At 49.3% G+C, this 10,105-nt stretch overlaps 1 protein-coding gene across 1 annotated transcript in view; it reads left to right on the plus strand.

Annotated features, from left to right (window-relative positions):
- The window catches only part of ALG2 (ALG2 alpha-1,3/1,6-mannosyltransferase), a 74,544-nt gene that overhangs the window by 44,760 nt on the left and 19,679 nt on the right, over positions 1-10,105 (plus strand). The gene's annotated exons all lie outside the window — the stretch shown is intronic.

Here is a 10,105-nt window from a genome sequence, read left to right on the forward strand (position 1 = left end):
GGTCTGGCCTAGGAAAATGATGATCCTTTAAGGAAGGATCTTTACCTATGTTTGGTAAACTGGTGCCTCCGAGCTGGGTATACGGCTGGAGGTAATTACACTAATGGTTTTATAAAGGCCAGGATGTAGGCTCCGAGGACCTCCTTCTGTCAGGGGATAGGAATGTTGTTTCCCTGTCGTCCGTACCAGCGGCACAATGTGGGGTATTTCTGCCCCTGTGTGCTGGTAGGACAGGCGGATATTTAATTAGCCAATCAAATGCGTGGCAGGCCCTATAAGAGGGCACAAGAACCTCCCCTCTGCGTGTTTTTTTCTGTCCTGTGTGGACAGAGGACAGGTGGGAGGACTTGTGTCCTCTTAGAGAAGCTCAGCAGGATTACTCACCTCCTGGGCGGTTGTTTTCTTCTTGTCACCTTCTGTGCCCTGTGGGGAGTAGGTGCTTGTTAGCCATGTGTGGCTACCCCCTCTATCCCCCCCTCCCCCCCTCTACTCCGCTTCCCCCGCTCCTTGTGACTTACCTGACATTTTGGTGAGAGTCCGGGGACTCCGCATGCCGCCTCTGGTGGCCGCGCGGACTGCCGGCGAGTGGAACCACACTGTTGTGTATCCTGTTCCCCGCCAGCCGCTGTAAGCGCGCACTTCCGGTTTCGCCGGAAGTATCATGGCGCCATGGCAACGGCCTGGCGCCGGCGGCCGCTCACTCAGGGGAGATTCAGGCCTTATTAAAGGCCAGAAAAGACTGGGAGATGTGGGGGTAAGTGCCCGGATTAAGGGCCTCTTGGTGGGGGGGAATGTATATCTTTGCAGACCCCTGATTACAGGAGTAGTTGTCTGGGCAGGTTGCCTCACCTGCTTTGATTGTGGCTCCGCCCACTTCCAGCCGGCCAGAATTAAGAGGCTGGCTGCCCTGGTGTCAGAGACCTTCCTGCAGTATCTGCTGAAGGCGTGCGATTGTGGTGTTCATTGATCTTGAACTCTTTGCCAGTTTGCAAACTTTATTGGAATCCGTCACCTCGCTGTCCGGTCTACAGGACCTGGTAAGGTTTACCCTTTTTTAAAGCTGGTATGATGTCATGGTGACAGTGTTGCATGGTCTATTATCTCTCTCTGTAGGATATGTCATCCTCTACTACCCCTCCTGGGGATGGTAGGAGGAAAACCTCTTCCAAGAGGAAACATCTTTCCTGCTTCGATTGCGACACACCGCTCCCTGATGGTAGGTAGCGGCTTGAAAGGTTGTGCCCTGCGGGGTACTACTGGTCCTATAACTTGCCTATTTTCAGGCTATGAGTGGGCCCGTTGTCACGGGTGCAGAGGTCCTCCACCTGTGGAGCCCTCTCCCAGAGATATGATGGCCTGGGTCAAGGAGATGGTGAGTTTGGGCATCGCTTGGGTAAATAGTTTTTCCCTTGCTTGTACTCTCCTTTTTGTTTTGCAGGATGATTCCCTCAAAGGGATCCATTGCACCTTGTCTCAGCTCACCAAGAGACCATGCTCTGAGCATCGTTCCTCGTCTCTCCCCCCTTGGAACACCTGCGGGTGGCAGAGGATGATTCCTCCGAGGACGACTCAGTCATTTCCAGCGGACCTGCGTTCCATTATGAACAAACGGGCAGGCTGCTGAAGTCCATCCGGTCTACAGTGGGCCGAGATGTTGACGGGGAAGCCTCCACGTCTGCCTCTGGGGGACATATTGCCTTCCATGCGGACGCCACGCTGACCGACCTTATGGCGCAGCAGTGGAAACAGCCAGAGAAAGGACATTCGCTTTCCAGGATCTTCAAGAGTTTGTTTCCTGTTAACACTACCCAGTGGGATTCCTGGGGGCCTCCCCCGAAGGTGGATTTGGCCGTAGCAAAGCTGTCCCGCAGAACCCTGGTGCCCTTGGAAGATGGTTCAAATCTTCAGGACCCTCTGGATCGTAGGGCGGACTCCGTTCTGAAGAAGGTCTACTCAGCTTCCTCCGCGCAAGCCTCTGTGGCCATAGCCTTCTCTACGGTTGGTGACTTTTTGTGCAACCGCTTAGCCGCCTTGGAGCGGGATATAGACTCTGGCGTAGACAGAGATGAGATTCTGGCCTCTATGAAAAGAGTTCATAGGGCTGCAGATTATTTGGCGGAATCCTCTCGCCATCAATTAAAAATCTCCGCCAAATCTATGGCGTTGTCTACTGCGGCCCGTAGACCCCTTTGGCTAAAGCCTTGGCGGGCAGATTTTGCGTCTAAAGCAGCTCTCTGTGCTCTCCCCTTTGAACCGGGAAGGGTGTTTGGCCAAAGCTTAGACGCCATTATGGAGGGATTAGCTGAAGGTAGGGGAAGGTCCCTACCTCAAGCATCCAGGGGCAGACGTGCTCCCTCTAGAGGCAGAGGTTCTTCCTCTAATTATAGACGCCCTTCCCAACAACGGCGTTCTAGATATCACCCTGGGGAGCTGGTCGTGGCGCTTCCAAGGAGGACACCAAGAGGAAGCCTGAGTTTTGACGTGGGGCAGCTCCCTGTGGCCCCCCTTCCTGTGGGAGGACGTCTTTCCTCCTTTTCCAGAGCATGGTTCAACCATATCCAAGACCCATGGGTGTTGAAGATCATACAGCACGGGTATCACATCGACTTTCATCTTCCACCTCCAGATCGGTTTGTTTCCACCCGAACTCTTCCACCTTCTCAGCAGGCCAGTCTAGAAGCCTCAGTTGCCGAATATGTTACCAAGGGCGCCTGGAGACGGTACCAGCCTCAGACCACGGTCTGGGAGTCTACTCCCCCGTCTTTCTGGTCCCCAAGGTCACCGGGGGCTGGAGGATGATAATAGATCTGAGGTACCTCAATCGGTTTATCAGGAAGAGGTCATTTCGAATGGAAACCGTGGATTCCGTGGCTGTGTTTCTTCAGCAAGGAGAGATGATGGTTACCCTCGATTTGAAGGACGCCTATCTACATGTCCCCATTGCTCATTTCCACAGGAAGTTCCTCAGGATTGCCGTCTCTATGGCCGGCCACAGGGAGCACTATCAATTCACAGCTCTGCCATTTGGCATCACATCCGCCCCACTGGTATTCACCAAGGTGATTGCTCCGGTCGCCGCGGCCCTCAGACTTCAGGGTCTTTTCATCGTCCCTTATCTAGACGTTTGGCTACTGAAAGCTCAGTCTCCTGCTGCCCTCCTCCAGCAACTCAACCTTGCCATCAACTTCCTACAGGAGTTAGGATTATCAATTGAGAGAAGTCCGAAATCGTTCCATCCACCCGAAGAAAATTCCTCGATTTTATAGTGGCTTCAGAAGCGATGCAGATCTTCCTCTCCAGTCCAAGGAAGGAAAGAATCCAAGCCAGTGCACGATTCCTATTGTGCACTCGGCAGGTAACCATCCGGACCGCCATGAGAGTCCTGGGCCTGATGTCATTCTCGGCCAGGGCGGTCCCTTGGGCTTTATGGCATTTGCGTCCCCTGCAGATGGAAGTGTTGAGAACCTGGAACAGGTCTCCACGGGGATTGCACAAGAAGATCTGCCTTTCTCCCGCTACCCGTCTTTCCCTCAGATGGTGGATACACCTGAAAGACGGAAGGTCCATGGTCCCGACAGTGTGGACCCTGTTGACAACAGATGCATCCCAGTGGGGATGGGGAGCCCATTGTCAAGACAAAACTGTACAAGGACGATGGAGGTGTCCGGAGCTGGGGTCATCCAATCTCAAGGAACTCAGAGCAGTGTACCTGGCCCTAGTACACTTTGCCCCAGAATTGAAAGGCAAGTCTGTCAAAATCTGGTCAGACAATACGACGGTGGTAGTCTATATAAACAAACAAGGGGGCACCAGGTCACCAACCTTGCTGAGAGAGACGAATCTCATATTTGCCTGGGCAGAGAAGAATCTGGTCCAGTTATCCGCTGTTCACATAAAGGGCTCCCTGAACATAGTAGCGGATCAGCTGAGTCGGGGTATTACCGTATCAGGAGAATGGTCTCTCAATCCAGACGTATTTCAACAGATCGTCCAGAGATGAGGTCTCCCGGAGGTCGATCTTATGGCTACCCGACTCAACGCCAAGGTAGGGACCTTCTGCTCCCTGTACCAGGAGGACAATCCCTTGGCAGTGGATGCCCTGTCCATCCCATGGAGGTTCAGGCTGTTTTACATATTCCCTCCAATTCCAGTCATACCGAAGGTATTGATAAAAATAAGACAGGACCAAGCCTCGGGAATTGCCATAATCCCGTTCTGGCCGAAAAGGGCTTGGTTTGCTCAGGTCATACAAATGAGACAGGGCATATATTGGAGGCTTCCCCCACTCCCAGACCTGGTAACCCAAGGAGAGCTGAGATGCCAGGATCTGAGGAGACTCAACCTGACAGCCTGGAGGTTGACCAGTCCCTATTGAGAAATAGAGGACTGTCACAAGCCGTCTTGAAGACCCTATCCAGCGCCAGAGCAGATTCGACTAACAGGAACTACCATCGAATAGGTAACATCTTTAATGCCTGGTGTCTGCAGCATCAAGTGGACTCCACCGATCCCCCTACGGAGGCGATCCTGGACTTCCTTCAAGACGAACTAGACAGAGGTCTTGCTGCGGCCACACTCAAGGTACACGTAGTGGCCCTGTCCGCCTATCTGGGGAGGCGTTTGTCTCAGGATTCCTTAGTGAGCACCTTTATTAAAAGGGCAACTAGGCTGAGACCGGTGGTAAACACCCCTGTCCACCAATGGGACCTTATTCCGGTCCTGAACGCCCTATGTGGCCAGCCATTTGAACCTCTGGAAGAGGTCTCCCTCAAGTCGCTAACCGGCAAAATGGCGCTGCTATTGGCAGTCACAACTGCCAAACGCGTTAGTGAACTACAAGCTTTGTCCGCTGAGGAGCCATATACCACCTTTTTCTCTGACCATGTACAGCTTAGGTTCCTCCCTGGGTTTCGTCCCAAGGTGCCATCTGCTGTAAACAGGAACCAACTGATTTCCCTTCCAGTATTTTTTCCTTTCCCTTCTTCTGCTGAAGAAGAAAGATGGCACAAGCTGGATGTGGTTAGATGCCTGCAGATCTACTTGCAGCGCACTCGCCCCTTTAGGCGGACTGAAAACCTGTTGGTCAGCTACACGGGGAAAAACAAGGGCGCCAAAGCCGCCAAAGCTACAATATCCCGTTGGGTTACCGAGACTATTAGAGTCGCCTATACCGCCCAAGGGCTGTCGGCTCCATCTTTCCTTCATGCCCATTCAACCAGGGCAGTGTCCACTTCACAGGCAGAAAGAAGTGCTTTGTCTGTGGACCAAATATGCGCAGCTGCCTCTTGGGCATGTGAATCCACCTTCATTCGGCATTACCGCCTGAAGGACCAAGTGGCAGATTCCACTGCCTTTGCCCAGACCGTTTTAAGTTCGGTCATGGGTTAGTCCCACCCATCTTGGGGACCTGCTTGCTATATCCCCACATTGTGCCGCTGGTACGGACGACAGGGAACAAGTGATTATGAAGATAATCTTGTTTCCCTTAGTCCTAACAGTGGCACAAGATTTCCCACCCTGGGAATCATATCTTATGTATAAAACTGTATATAAATGTTATGGAGGTACTTTTGTATTTACACGCAGAGGGGAGGTTCTTGTGCCCTCTTATAGGGCCTGCCACGCATTTGATTGGCTAATTAAATATCCGCCTGTCCTACCAGCACACAGGGGCAGAAATACCCCACATTGTGCCGCTGTTAGGACTAAGGGAAACAAGATTATCTTCATAATCACTTGTTATATTGTAATGTATTAAATTAAATTGTTATTAAAGTTGGCTGCTGTGGCCTGATCGATTCCAATGCAGTTGTCTTGAGTTTTATTTAGGTGGAGCTGAGTGGCAAAAGGACTAGACCAGGGGTGCTCACACTTTGGCTGCATGTGAGCTAATTTATAACATGACCAAGTCGAAAGATCTACTACCCATTTCTTGTGGGCGGGGCGGAGCGTGTCTGTGGGTGGGGCCGGGCATGTGGGCAGGGCCGGGCGGAGCGTGAGAGCAGGAGACAGCGGCGTTCTCTGGCCGCCCAGAGATCCCCGCTGTCTGCTTGTTCACAGCGCAGGATGAGTTATCTCTGGACACTGGCAGGCTGGGGCTGCGGCAGCCCCACCTGCCAGTGTCCGTAGATGTCTCTCAGCCTGCGCTGTGAACAAGCAGCACCCCGGCTCCCTCCATCCCTAAGAGCGGCCTGCAAGTGTCCGGAGTGCTTGTTCACAGCGCAGGCTGAGAGTCGACTGCCAGCCTGCACTGTGAACAAGCAGACATCAGGATCCCTGGCTGCATCCCGCGATCGACCCAATATGTCCATTGCGATCAACCAGTAGATCGCGATCGACGTATTGGGCACCCCTGGACTAGACGTTTCCTTGTCATGGTTTCATCTGGCATCAGGTAAAAGTGGTCTTTTTTTTTCAGTGATCTATGGACCAGTGTAAGGCTGGGTTTACACCAGTGCTTAAACTCGGTTCAGAGTTTCTGTCCCAAAACCCAATTAAAGAATGTGGAGAGAAAAGCGCTGCATGTTCCGCATTTTTCACCCCTTCCAGGCAGGAACCCAGCGGCTTCCATTATAGTCTATGGGGTGTGTGGCTAACCACTTTTTTTTTTAAGTGGACTAGCATACCTCCCAACTTTCAAAGGACAGAAAGAGGGACAGTACGTGCCCCGCAGCAGATTAAGCTCCATCCACTTCTATATTTTGACTCTGCTGGCTCTGATCCATTTTTCTATGTGCCCCCACACAGTATAATGCTCCTACAGTCACCCATTATATGCCCCTACATTATAATATTCATCACCAATTACCCCACAGTATGAAGTCACTCTCCTGGTGCCCCAGTTTAAACTGCAGGAAACAAGATGGGAACATGAAACCGTGGGTGTAGCTGGATCGAGACATTAAGCTGGAGGCAACTAGAGGCAGACATGTCCCCCTCCAGCTACCCCCACGGTTTAATGTCCCCTTTCAACTTTGCCCCAGTTAATGTCATGCTCTCTCTGCCCCCCTTCTTCTGTCTCCAATTTAAAGCCCCTTCCATTTGCCCCAAGTTTAATGTCCCCTTTTCATCTGCCCCCAGTTTAATGTTCCCTCTTTCATCTGCCCCCAGTTTAATGTTCCCCTCCATTTGCCCCCACAGTTTAACATAATAAAACACTGATACTTACCTCTCCTCGCTCCCCTGCTGCTGTGTTTGAGGTCTGCTTCTCCAGGTTGTTGAGAGATTTACAGGTACAATATGAGTGACATCATCACATCACATCTATAGCTCCCAGAGCAGGTGCATACACAAGCAGAGTGATGAAGCAGAGGCTATCCACGGACGGCCCATGCTTCATCGCTGTATTCAACTTATCTGCATCCTCTCTGGACACAGATACATTGAATCCAAGACATATGGGACTGTCCTGCAGAATCTGTGATGGTTGGGAGGTATGGATTAGGTTTCCTGGACACCCACAATGGAAACTCGAATGCAGGTGTGAATCTAGCATTATAGTGTCAGATTATGATGAGTGGGAGGGTTTCCTTTTTCTCTGGCCTGGTCTAGTGCTGAGAAGTCACCTAAGGGTATGTTCACACTGAGTTTTATGCAGGCTTAAAAAAGAATCTGCTTCAAGAATTAGGAAACTTTTTTTGACACTTTTTTTTTTTACATAATGTGGTTTTTGTCACATTTTTGGCATGATTTTCATCACAGTTTTGTTGAGTTTTTTTGCTCCAGTACACTGTCTGTACATGGAAACTTCTCTTTAAAAAACGCTTGCAGTTTCTGATGCAGTTTTTACAAAAAACACGTAAAAACCCCCCACATCATAAACAGTGTCAGAAAAGCGTGTTGTGTCAGCTAGAGGAAAAGAACAACTACTGACTCCCATTGAAATTAATTGGGAAGTGTTTTTTGAGGTGATTCTGTCTCAAAATCATCCTGCAAGAAACTCTGCGTGAGCATACCCAAACAGTATAAAAGGAGTGCAGGGAAACATGGCTATTTTTACCATCAAATCATCAAAAATGTTCTTGGAAATGGTAGCAGAACATATGATGGCCTGTAAAAGGATGCACCGAGTTAAACTGGGAGGGAAGAGACTTGATAGGTATAGAAACTGTTAGTATAATTAGTGCTTAAATTCCGGTATAAAGAAAGGTGTCTGTAGCGCAATGCGGAACATAAAAAACAGTGCTACTTACCTCTCCTGGCTCTGAAAAGCTTCAGGCCTACTTGATGACGTCCCAGATGTCACATGGGCTGTGGCTTGTTTCCTTATGCCTAGTGAAGCAAGCCCCTGCTCACGTGATGTCCTGTACATCATTGAAGATGATTGACATTTGCGGGCAGTGCACCGGAGCCAGGGAGAGGTAAGTAACTGTGTTTATTATGTTTGTATCCTCCCCTGGGTCTACGATTAGTATACTCTGGAGTCTGAAAAGAACCCAGAGTATAATAATTGTTCATGGATGTCCACAATGGGGCATATTAGTGTGCGCAGGGGCCACTATGGGGCATATTAGTGTGTGCCTGTGAGTGGCTGAGCCCATGAGTCAGTGGTGCCACTTTTCCCTGGTTTTGTGGTTTGATTATTAAAACTGGATCGCAAAACCGAGAAGAACCTGGCTGCATCACCTCCTTCTTGTGGCCTCGGCCCTGTGTATGTGTGTATGTGGAAGGGGGGCCCTGGCCAGGAGTGGGGGAGAGGTAAGTGGATAGGGGCCTTATCATTCACCGGTGCCCCGATGGGACAGTCCGAACCGGTCACCCACTTACCACTATATCAGGACTAAATTACTGTCACATCAGCCACTGACTGCTATACCAGGACTAAATACTGTCACATCAACCACTTTCTGCCAGATTCTCCTCTGAACTCATAGTATAATTCACAAATAGCTGTTTTTACTGTTTAATGTTCCCCTCATAGCTCTAACCACTTCACTACTATCAAGTACTCCATTCCCCCTACCCTCTTTTATTTGCAGATCCCCCTCATAACACTAGCCAGCAATTAACCTCTTCTTGCCCTGCACTAATAGTACACTGCTGTAAGCAGTTTGTTCCTAGGACTACACTTTGTAGAGACTGTACAATGAGCTTTTATGCCACGTGGGGCCCTGGCCTTAGAAGGCTGAGGCCCCACTTTGTGGAAAAGCAGCTTTTTTTGTTGCAAATTTTACTTCAGTTTTTTGAGTCAAAGTCAAGAATGGCTACAAAAGGACTGTGAAATATATAGAAAGCTTCTTATACTTCTCCATTCTGCTTAATCAACTCCTGGCTTTGGCTCAAAACGTAAAACAGTGTTTTAATGTGCGAGCAAAGTGAATAAAATGTAATTTTTTGATCTCATCCACAGCAAGTTAACTTGCAGAATTTACACATATTTAATAGGGGAGTAAAAAGGCATCGAAAGTGCAATGAGAAACGCTGTAGTTAAAAAACAAAACAAAAAACAAACCCAAAACCTGTTTTTGCTGCTTTTTTACTCCAGTATTTTTTAGCTGCATTTCACCATGATGGGCCCAATTCTGAGGCCCTATTCACCTATCCGCACATAAGAGCGTTTACCTAAGGAAACCCATGGACCCCATAGACTATAATGGGGTCTGTGTGGTTACCGCACAAAAAATGCGGAGAGGAAAGTGCTGCTTGTAGGACTTTTCTCTCTCTCATTTTTCATGCGGAGAGGGGAACAGAATGGCCTGAACGCAGATGTGAACTGGGCCTTAGTCTGAAGTCTTATGAGAGTCACAGATAGAATATCGATAGGAAGCATTCAAAATAGATTAATCTTGAGGAGCCTGGACATTGAATGCTACTAAACCAAGGTAAACTATGGCCTCTATCTAGGCTATGAATAAATAAATAGAGGATACATGACTTGTTTGAGAGCTTCAGGATCCCTAGATATGGAACGCTTGTTGTGTGCCACTGGAAATCTAAATTCAGGCATAGTTTCACCAACAAATGAGGCAAATTAAAGTCAAGGGCCATTTTATGTTATTCACTCAAAGACATAAGAGCCTATCAAAAGCTTCTAATATTGTACAACAACGTCCATTATGTCATTATTATGGGGGACTTCATCTACCCAGTGTGGCAATGTGACTGA

Source organism: Leptodactylus fuscus, chromosome 4 (assembly GCF_031893055.1).
Source record: "Leptodactylus fuscus isolate aLepFus1 chromosome 4, aLepFus1.hap2, whole genome shotgun sequence".
NCBI classification, from domain to species: Eukaryota; Metazoa; Chordata; class Amphibia; order Anura; family Leptodactylidae; genus Leptodactylus; species Leptodactylus fuscus.